The sequence below is a fragment of the Canis aureus genome, chromosome 14 (assembly GCF_053574225.1).
Source record: "Canis aureus isolate CA01 chromosome 14, VMU_Caureus_v.1.0, whole genome shotgun sequence".
Taxonomy (NCBI): domain Eukaryota; kingdom Metazoa; phylum Chordata; class Mammalia; order Carnivora; family Canidae; genus Canis; species Canis aureus.
Window position 1 is genome coordinate 25,986,718 of NC_135624.1, and position 11,495 is coordinate 25,998,212.

General features: G+C 41.8%; 1 long non-coding RNA gene across 3 annotated transcripts in view; it reads right to left on the bottom strand.

The window, feature by feature from the left end:
• Positions 1 to 6,559: 6,559 nt before the first annotated feature.
• LOC144283289 (uncharacterized) overlaps positions 6,560 to 11,495 on the bottom strand; it is a 33,321-nt gene continuing 28,385 nt past the window's right edge. For all 3 annotated transcript variants that reach the window (XR_013351731.1, XR_013351729.1, XR_013351730.1), the window contains one exon: positions 6,560 to 7,753. This is a non-coding gene — a long non-coding RNA (uncharacterized LOC144283289). The remainder of the gene's footprint in view (positions 7,754 to 11,495) is intronic.

Here is an 11,495-nt window from a genome sequence, read left to right on the forward strand (position 1 = left end):
AGATTAGCATGTTGGGTGCTTTGAAGATCAATAGCTGTGGGAGGGTGAAGGGACCAGAATTGGGCTGTGAGACAGTCACAGCAAAGGTCTCAGCCCATTCAGGGCAACTCTGGAGCTGGGAGGGCACTGAGGAGTGATTCTCACCTAGAGCAAAGGAGCCAGGCATGTATAATCCTGGGTTAACTAGTCTTTGCATGCAGGCTGCTCAAGTAAGGAGATAGGACCCTGGATGAGGGACTCTCTTCTGCAAAGGACAGTTGTGGCGGTGGAGGTGCAGAGTGTGGAACCCGACTGAGATGTCAGTCAACACTTCCAGCAGCTGCCAGAAGGATGCTTCAGTCCCAAAGGAGAGGATCTGGGTGGTACACCTCAGGTTCCCCTAAAATCTGTCCCTGTGCCACTTTGTATAAAGGAAAAGCAAATGGGGCAAGCCCCAGCCACTTCAGCCTGTCCCAAGGTAGCAGCTCACAGTCATGGTCTCCCTCCTTCTATCCATCCTAGATTGCTCTGACCCTCAGCGAGCACCTCTGTCGATCTGGATGATTTACCTAGTGGTGTGACCAGACCCTCCAAGTGCCAGAGCTCCTAGGCACCCTGCCCTTCTCAGGCTGTATCTGTGCATTTGCCCACTTGCCTTCAAAACTAGGCAAAATTCATCGATATGGTGGGCCCCTCCATCTTCACAGGACTTATTTCCCACTCTCTTGAGCACATGTGACTTACCAAGGCCTCCCACTTCTTGTTCATCTGATCTGATCAACAGGATGCTGTCAATATGGTGAACCATCGTGATGTACTTTGAAATGTGTAGATTAGTCCAGGTCACGTTGGCATACATGGGCTGGGTCCTGATGCTCATTTGGCATATCGCTTTATTATTCTCTATGGGGCAAGACTGCAAGAGTATGCTGGTGTTCAAGTGAATTCAAACTACTTCTCATTCTCCTTTCCAAGAGGGATAAAAAAGAAAACCTCATATTCACAAGACCAGTGGCAGCATGCCATGTGCCTGAGACCATGGGAGTTTAATCTAAGATGCTACTTCTGACACAGCAGCTACAATAGGGCTATTGCACTGCAGGAGTCCACTTCATCCTCCAGGATGCCTTTACCTTTGAAGGAACCCTGGTAGGGATTATTGCCTCTAGGATGTTAGGTTTTTAAGGGAGGCATGATTTCTGCTGTCTCTGCGAGGGAACAATGTTATTTTGGATTGGCCATGTTGGCTGCAGGGAGGAGGCAATTTCAAATGTTTCCACTTCATCTTCCCCCCCTACAATAGCTCTTACCCAAAAGGCCAAGGAACCAACGTGGCTGTTCGGTGAACTGCCAAGTATATCCGTCAAAATTACACATTTGGAGACTGAAGAAATAAGTACAAGGTTTGTCCGTGGACCTGGTAGACTCATACTGAGCCAGGTTCAATTTATTAACTGATCCTTATAAGTCCCTAATCTACTGAGGGACCACAGTGACACTTCAGGTCCCAGATACTAATGACAGCTTGAACTCTGCATCCGTCAGTCCTTGGAATATTTGAAGCATTTGGATGTTTGCCTTTCTCCAGGGTAGGATTACCCAGGGTAGTGACTGACCATGGGAAAGGAGCAGGAACTCATTGCTGTATGTTTGCCACAATGTTGCAGGATCTACCTCCTGGGTACTCACCTCTCCCTCCAGCAATATGTTCTGAGTTTGAAAATGGGCTCAAGAGTAAAAACTGAGCAAGAGGTTACAAATGCCTATTGGAGAAGCAGCCCTTAAGCCTCCCTGATCACCCATGCTGGCTTTCTTTTGCTTATAGATTAAGCAATATCCTCCTTGGCTGTCCTTGCAAACAGAGGAAAAGAATTGAAACCAGAATGTGGAGGATTCCTCACTGCAGTTGAGGAAAACCCAATTGTTGGCTTAAATTTTCTATTTGGGTTCTCACCACTGATCTAATTTGGATTTCCTAATAGATTCATTTGAAGTTGTTTTCTATCATTTTACTCACAGCTGGAAAACTCTACTGGATTGGTGCATGAAAGGGGTTCAGTCTGTTATTTTCAAAATTTGTTCTATTCTGACTAATCAGGTGGGAGAGTATAATTCTTGCCAGGAGAGGAGCTGAAATCCCTCCTCTGATTAGAATGATGGGCCAGAAGCTTCTCTGCTTCCTCCTTTGTTATGTGCATGTCACCAGAGCGGGGATTTTCCCAGTAATCTTGGCTGCCATCTTGGGGAGGTGAGATCATTGAGCAGTGGGGGTGTGAGAGAGTTAGGTGCTGTGGGCAACAACAGCTTCAGAGAATATTCTGGATTGAGGTAGTGGGTCAGAAAAACACCTGTAGGCAAAAGCTCTTTTGTACATGTGCAGGCAGCACCTGGGAAGAGTCCGGGGTTGGGGGAGCCTTGGAAAGCCTCAGCCAGCAAAGCAGGAGGCCAATGCAATAACATGACGTTGGTCTCATCAAGCTGCTGCTGAGGTTTGCTTTGGGGTGAATTATCTCAATGGCTAGAACAAGCAGCTTAAGCCAAGTTCACCAGCTAATTGCTTGGTCCTTATCTTCATTTCACCAGTGTGGACAGAACCTTGGCTTCTTGCCCAGGAGATCCACGTTTCTACCATAATCAATCAACAGGGCTGAAATCCCACAAGCGACTGTCCCTTTCTTCGAGATGGCGATTTCTTCAGCCCTGTCCTTCCTTCACCCCCAAATTCCTTTCTTCCTTCGAAGGTGTCATCAACATTTTAATAGACTGGTAAGATCCAAAGTTTCCCCAGGTTAGCCTTCATTTTCTACTTGTATTTTTCCTATGGTCCAAAATTTATATACATAATATGCATTATATATTTACTATATACTTGTAGAATGAATTATATGTTTAAGTATCTTTCTTTATTATATCATCTTAGATCATAACTATAAATACATAAACTATATTTTAGGTTACTAACTATAGTATAGATATATATTATATATAAATAGTATGTTATAAATAAATACAAATATGTATTTTATTTACATAATACACATTCCATATTTATTTGAGACCTAGTGCCAGTACTCAGCTGAACTCACCCATTAAGTCCCACCCCACATTATCCCTTCCTCCTCTATAAAGATGCCCCCAACTTCCCTGGACTGAGGTTCTCCCTTCCCTGTGTGCTCCTTGCCCCCTGGACTGTACCCTCCTTGAACACTTACCACAATTATTTGAATTTAAAAATCTGTATCTTTTTTCGTGGGCTTGAGCTCTTTCTGATTATAATTGGATCACATTAAACCAAGCATCCTTAGTACCAATCCTCAGCACTCTAGTGACACTCAATGTTTGTGGAAAGAATGAAATTATTTCAATGCCTGGCTAGCAGAAAACATGAAGCAGACGTGTGGTGAGTGAATAAAGAAGGAACAAATTAATAGAGGAGCATGGTCAGGGGCCCAAAGTGGATCAATCCATGGTGAATACGTGTAGGACCCAGGTAAGAGAACACTCCAAGCCTCATTTGCTATGTATCTATCTCAATAATAAAAGTCACAAAAGAAGCAGACTGACAAACTTGTTGAATAAAATATTCTCTCTTCCTGTCTTGATGAATACATCTTTATAACCAAAAGGGGGAAAGACACATGAAAAGTTACATTTTAAGTGTGCCTAGAAGTAGGCAAAATATCAAAGATGTTCAAGTCTAATCAATATTGTAAATATTGAGGTATTCTATTGAGGGGTTGATAATTTGGGGATAAGTAACAAAATAAAGACAAATATAATCCATAAATCATATACATCTAGCCTATCCCATTTCTTTTTCCTGCTTTCATTTCAGCAAAAGCAAAGGGTTTTTTGTCATGCTTGAGTTTTTCCACATAATTTATGTTTTATTGACAGTAATGCCAGGTTGCAGAATCTCTCTTGGATGACTAAATTTTTTTGGGTTTTTTTAAAGATTTTATTTATTTGAGAGAGAGCACACAAGCTGGAGTTAGGGCAGAGGGAGAAGGAAAAGCAGACTCTCTGCTGAGCAAGGAGCCTGACTAGGGGCTTTATCCTAGGACCCTGGGATTATGACCTGAGCTGAAGGCAGCCACTCAACCAACTGAGCCACCCAGCTGCCCCAAGGTTTGGATCTTTTTTTTTTTTTTAAGATTTTATTTATTCATAGAGACAGAGAGAGAGAGAGGCAGAGACACAGGCAGAGGAGAAGCAGGCATCATACAGAGAGAGCCCGATGTGGGACTCCATCCAGGGTCCCCAGGATCACGCCCTGGGCCGCAGGCGGCGCTAAACCACTGCGTTTGGATCTTTTTATGTAGAAACTACTTTCAACCCGGAGCAGCACAAATATATAAAAGCTTACATGTACAAGAATATTGAGTGCAGCAGTTGATTGCTGTTAGTGGTTCATGATGACAAAAATAGAAATAAATGGGCCCATCACTATGGGAATGGTTGAATAAATTTTGGCACAGCTGCACCATATTATATAGCCGCTTAAGGGAATAGATGGGAGCTGTATCAGTTGACTTGGAGGGATTTCCAGGAGATATTATTCCTAACAAAAGCTGGATGTACAGAAATGTGTATAATTCATCTCATTTCCATAAGATAGACAATGACAAAAACCTACATGTGTATGTGTATTTTACAAATTTCTGTAGGATGTTTGAGCATGGAGATAAGAGTAGAAGGAATCACACTGATGGTTAACGTGGATTTTCTGTGTGTATGTATGGAGGGGGTGGCGATGCAGGTTGTAAAAGTGATGTAGATATGAAAAGAAAAAAGTAAAATCTTGCTAAAAAGAACACCCTGTATCTAATTTGATCTCACTTGTTCAATATTCTGTATGCATTTGTGTGGAAGATGGGAAATCAGAGGGAAAGTAGACAATCACAGTTATTGAGATATAGGTGTGATCACAGATATATAATTGTCTGGAAAAATACTGTGATATCATCCCATTTCATTCACAGCAAATAAACAACCTAAAAATCCTGTTTATAAATGTCTCTGTGTTTAAAGGGATGAACAAGGAGAGAAATTTGGGAAGACAGGCACCCAGCCGTTAACACCAATTCCCTCAGGGAACAGAGTAAGAGATAGAGCCAGACAAAGGTAGTTTCTTCTTGATACATCTTAGTGTTGTTCTACTGGTTACAACCTAAACTTTAATGTGCTGCTTTTGGGGGCACCTGGGTGGCTCAGCTGGTTAAGCGTCTGCCTTCCACTCAGGTCATGATCTCAGTTAGGGTCCTGAGATCCAGCCCCATATTGGGCCCTGCTCAGTGGGGAGTCTGCTTCTCCCTCTTCCTCTGTGCTCTCTCTCCCCGCCTCTGTGCTCTTGCTCTCCCTCAAGTAAGTCAATAAAATCTTTTTTTAAAAAAACTAATATGCTGCTTTTGTAATTGGAGAAATAACAAATAAGGTCTTTTCTAAAAAATGGAAATTCGGGGCACCTGGATGGCTGAGTGGTTGAGCACCTGCCTTTGGCTCAGGGCTTGACCCCGGTCCGGATATCGAGTCCCACATCGGGCTCTCCACAGGGAGCCTGCTTCTCCCTCTGCCTATGTCTCTGCCTCTTTCTATGTCCCTCATGAGTAAATAAAATCTTAAAAAAAAAAAAAAAAGGAAATCCTTGAAGAGCTGGACTTCATCCTGATACTGTCACTTAACATGTCTATTTCCTTAGGTAGGTTCCTTAAGAAGTAGGATGCCTAGGTGGCTCAGTTGGTTAAGCATCGGTCTCTTGATCTTGGCTCAGCTCATAATCTCAGGGTCATGAGTTCGAGCCCCACATCAGGCTCTGTTCTGAGTGTGAAGCCCACTTAAGATTCTCTCTCTCCCTCTGTCCCTCCACGCCACCCCCCCCCCCCGCAGTGAGCACTTGTAAACTCTCTCCCTCCAGGGGCACATGGATGGCTCAATCAGTTGGGCATTTGACGTGATCTCAGTTCAGCTGTCGTCTCAGGGTCATAAGTTCAAGCCCTACGTTGGGCTCCATGCTGGACGTGGACCTTATTTAAAAAAAAAAAGTTTCAAGGTGGTTAAATAAAACTAAGTCTGAAGGAAGTAAAAAATAGGTCTGGCACATTTGACTTTGGGACCATGTAGATATTTTATCTTATTAAATTATCAAACTAAAATTTTAAACTTTTTAAAACTAAATTAGAAAAACAATTTATATGCATGAAAAGTGAAAGGAAATAAATGAACCTAACTGTGCATCTAGTTAGCATAATCATGGCACAATCACACAGGGAGGAGCTGTTTCTTTAAAACTCTGGTGATTTGACTGGATATCACTCATGAGATATACTCTAAGGACAAAAGGAACTATAAAAAATGTTTTAACTGCTTTCTGTGACCATATTGGTGGTAATAGCATTTGAATTGATATTCTGAGATTGCTCTCTGTCTAGTAGAGAACAAACAGAATGAGGAATGTGGTATTGAGAACTTAGACTTTTTGGCATGGTTGGAAGAATACAATTTTTAAAATCAATGAAGTTAAGTAAAAACCCTGTAATCCTAAAGTGCAGCATGGGGAACACAGTCAATAATATTGTAATAATGTTGTGTGGGGACAGATGGTAACCGCACTTAACGTGGTGAGCATTTCGTAATGTAGGTAATTGGCATATCACTATGCTGTATACCTAAAACTACTATAATACTCTATGTCAACTATATGTCAATAAAAGAAAAAGGGGAGGGGGAACCCTGTAATCCTAACCTGAATTGAAAGAAGAGTCAGAGTACATCTATATTTAAAAAAATTAAATCAGGGCAGCCCCGGTGGCTCAGCGGTTTAGTGCCGCCTGCAGCCTAGGGTGTGATCCTGGAGACCCTGGATTGAGTCCCACGTCAGGCTCTCTGCATGGTGCCTGCTTCTCCATCTGCCTGTGTCTCTGCCTCTCTCTGTGTCTCTCTATGAATAAATAAATAAATAATCTTTTTAAAAAAAAATTTAAATCAGCAATGCATTTGAACCTCACAAAAGAAAGATATCCAATCAGATGCCACCTAATAGATTTATACAATACAACCTGCAAAGTGGTCTTGAAAATCAAATCTGAATCTGATCAAGCCTCCTGATCTCACTTCCAATCTACATGAAATACAGGGACCGGGGACACACTGAGGTCGCAATCAGAAGAAATTCGGAAAAAGAAAAAAAAAAAAAAAGAAATTCGGGTTATGGGAAGCTCCATGTGACAAAGATCCCAGTCTCTACCACAAAGATGTGCAAGGAACAAAAAGAGGCAGAGGGGAAACCACAGATTAAAAGAGACATAAGAAAAAAAAAAGAGAGAGACATAAGAGATTTATCAATTAACTGCAACTTGTGGAGCTTCTTTAGATCCATTTTTTTTTACGCAAAAGAACAAGATATTTGACAATCAGGAAATGTAAATGCAGACTAGATATTTGATAATACTAAGAAATTACATTTATTTTTTTAGATGGGGTAAGATATTGGGTTTTTTTTAAAGAGTATACATCTTTAAGCTATATACATACAAGTATTTAGAAATAAAATTATATGATGCTAGTATACATCTTGAAATAATTGAAGTGAGGGAACACTGGTGGGAGAGTAAAGATACAATAATATTGATTACATACTGGGGATCCCTGGGTGGCTCAGCAGTTTGGCGCCTGCCTTTGGCCCAGGGTGTGATCCTGGAGTCCCGGGATCGAGTCCTGTGTCGGGCTCCTTGCATGGAGCCTGCTTCTCCCTCTGCTTGTGTCTCTGCCTCTCTCTCTATCATGAATAAATAAATAAAATCTTTAAAAAAATATTGATCACATACTGATAATGTTTGAAACTGGTGTGTATACTACATTCATTATATTATTCCATTTTTATATATAATTATAAATGTTCACAATAAAAAGTATATCTGTACATACTTAAATGTATTTGTATATGTGTGTATATATATATATATATAATTATTTTTAATAATCCCAAAGTGGCAATAGCCCAATATCAACAACAGAATAAATGAATTAAGGCATATCATACAATGAAATACAACATAGCAATGAAAATAAACTATAGCTGCATGAAGATGTACTTATGAATCTTATTTGAATAAAAAAAACTAGATGCAACAGAACACACATTGTGTTTCCATTCACATATAAATCAAAAACATTCAAATACTAACCTATAATAGGGCGCCCTGGGTGGCTCAGTCAGTTAAGTGTCTGATTCTTGATTTTGGCTCTGAGATTGAGCTCCAGGTGGGGCTCTGCACTGGGCATCTGCTTGAGATTCTCTCTCTCCCTCTCCCTCTGCCCCTCACTACATATGCATGCTCTCTCGAAAGAAAGAAGAAAGAAAGAAAGAAAGAAAGAAAGAAAGAAAGAAAGAAAGAAAGAAAGAAAGAAAGAGAAAAGAAAGAAAGAAAGAAAGAAAGAAAGAAAGAAAGAAAGAAAGAAAGAAAGAAAGAAGAAGAAAAAATTAATCTAAGGTGTTATAAATTAGTATAGAGGCTACCTTTGGGAAACAGCACAAAGATATGATTGGGAAGGAGCACGAGAGGTCTTATATCACTAATACACTTTTTTTCTATTTGGCATACAGTGTTTAGTTTCAGATGTTTGACATAGTGATTCAACAACTGTATACAAGGACACCTGGGTGGCTCAGGGGTTTAATGTCTGCCTTTGGCTCAGGGCATGATCCCGGATTCCCAGAATCGAGTCCTGCATCAGGCTCCTTGCATGGAGCCTGCTTCTCCTCCCTCTGCCTGTGTCTCTGCCTCTCTGTCTCTCATGAATAAATAAAATCTTTAAAAGAAACCACAACTGTATACCAATATTCAGTGGTCAACATGGCAAGTGTAGTCACTTTCTATCACTGTACAACATTATGACAATATTATTGACTATGTTCCCTATACCACTGTTTTAACCTCATGACTTATTTTGTGACCGGATGTTTGTGGCTCTTAATCCCCTTCACTGATTATGCCCATCCCCCACCCACCTCCCTTCTGGCAGCCATCAGTTTGCTCTCTGTATTTATGGGTCTGCTTCTGCTTTGGTTTGTTCCTTTGTTTTGTTTTTTAGGTTCCACATATATGTGAAGTCATATAGTGTTCGTCTTTGACTTATTTCACTTAGCGTAATTCCCTTTAGGTCCATTCATGTTGTTGCAAATGACAAGAGTTCATTCTATTTTATGGCTGAATAATATTACATTATATATAATATATATATATATACACACCATATTTTCTTTTTCCATCCATCTATGGAAGAGCACAGTTGCTTCTATATCTTGGCTATTATAAATAATGCTACAACAAACATAGGGGTACATATATCTTTTCAAGCTGTTGTTTCCATTTTCTTTGGGTAAATACCCAGAAGCGGAATTTCTGAATCTTATGGTAATTCTATTTTCAATTTTTTGATGAATCTCCCTACTGTTTTCAACAGTGGCTGCATCAATTTACATTCCCACCAACAGTGTGCAGGGGTTCCCTTTTTTCCACATCCTTGCCAACACTTATTATCCCTTATCTTTTTTTTTTAAGGGGGAGAGAAAGTGTGTACAGTGGCTGGAGGGGACAGAGGGAGAAGGGGAGAGAGAGAAGCAGACCACCCACTGAGCACAGAGCCCAACATGGAGCTCAATCTTACAACCCTGAGAACATGACCTGAGCCGAAATTAAGAGTGAGACACTTAACCAACCAAGCCACCCTAGTGCCCCATTCCTTGTCTTTTTGATACTAGCCACTAACACTTTATTTCTTAACCAGAGAGGAATACACAGAGGTCTATTAACTTTCAGATAACTCATTGAGCACTTATGATTTATGAACTTTCTGTATGTACGTTATACTTCAATAAAAAAATCAAAAGTATTAACATAAAGGAAAAAACAGACTCCAAATGAGTCTGTTTGAGGAACTTACCTTTTGTAGCGCCTCATTTTTACTTTTGAAATTGAGAACTTGGATGAGTCAAGGTCAGGTACCCAACAGGAGGGTGTAGTGGCTACAATAAGAACTATGCATGCTGGAATGGGTCAGAGTGGGCTGGAAGCAGGAACCCAGTCACCAGTAGGAAATGGCTGTTCAAACCAGAGTTGTAGGGACAGTGAAAGGTTAAAGGTTGGTGGGAAGGAAAGGCTAGGCCACCAAAAGGTTGTGTGGCATGTTCTGGCTGCGCTCTCTATTGAGGAGGTACAGTGGGATGGAAAGGCTTCAAGGCAGTGAGCAACCCTGGGGCTTATAGCACAGAGATCAGAGCTGGACCATAGCGTGTCTTCCCAAGGCCGTCAGTAGGGTGTGTTCAGATCTAAATGAGTGTTACCCAGGATGAGCTGGGGAAATGGAGATCTGTTAACATAGATGCATCCTGCTGAAAATGGGTTAAAAATCAGAGTAGGATATCCGGGCTGAATTGGGGTTGGTGCGGGGAGGGCGGTTGGTAAAGACTTGGAGGCATTGTAGTTGATGGAGATTGCTTGTGTTGGTCATTGGATAAGGGGAGATGGGAGGTGGGTATCCAGCTTTTTTTCAGATACAGGGTCAATGTGGCCAAGCTATAGGACTTTAACAAAGCTAAAATTTACTGTAGTAGGGCCTTTGCCTGCTGGTCAGATCTTGAAGGCAGAGAACCCTGAGCTCAACCACCAACACTTCAAAGAGGCTCAGGTTGAGAATTAGAGAGACCTGTGTTCAAATCCTTGCTCTGTGACTTAACAGCCAAGTGAGTTTGGGCAAGTCATTAAATTTTCCAATGGCTTAGTTTCATCATCTATAAGATGAGCACAATAATAGCTACTTCACAGTGTGGATGGAGGAAGAAATAAAAGGAAATGCAGGCCAGGAGCCTGACATTGACCAACTATCATTCCATAAGTGGTAGCTACATCTAGAATACCAATTCCTGTGAGCATCAGAGGGTAGATATTATGAAGTCTACTTTGGCAACTCTGCCAGGATTTGGAATGTTTCCTGATTTCTTAGCTATGCTCAGGATAGATGAGATGCTGGGCTAAGCAGCTTCAGCCTAGTGAACTGAGACTATTTTGTTAGTTGGGGCTCTGTGAAGGGTTTTGCAGATTCTCAGGCACAGTCCCCAAGATGCCCTCCCTTGAGGAACAGCCTCTTTTTTAAGGAGCAGTCCCTGCCATCCATTCTGGGAGGGAGTTTCTGGCATGGCATGACCTCAGTGCTAGGCCTGTCATCTTCTGCAGCTTCCTTTGGCCCTAGTCCTTTTGGGGATTCCCTGAAGCTGGGTAAAGTGAAAGTGCCCTTTGAGGCTCCCTTCCCCACTCTGAACTGTCCTGAAGCAGCCCACGGCCAGCACTGCAGGGCCGGCTGGAGAGGGGAGCCTCTCCAGTAGCCAGAGGATGCTCCAGTCAGCCAGCCACCTCTTGCTTCCCGAAGGCTCACCTCTCACCTCCTCACCGTTCTCTGAACTCCCTCTGCACTGTCTACAGGCTGCTTCCGGCTGAGCCTCCCAAGACAAAGCAGGAACT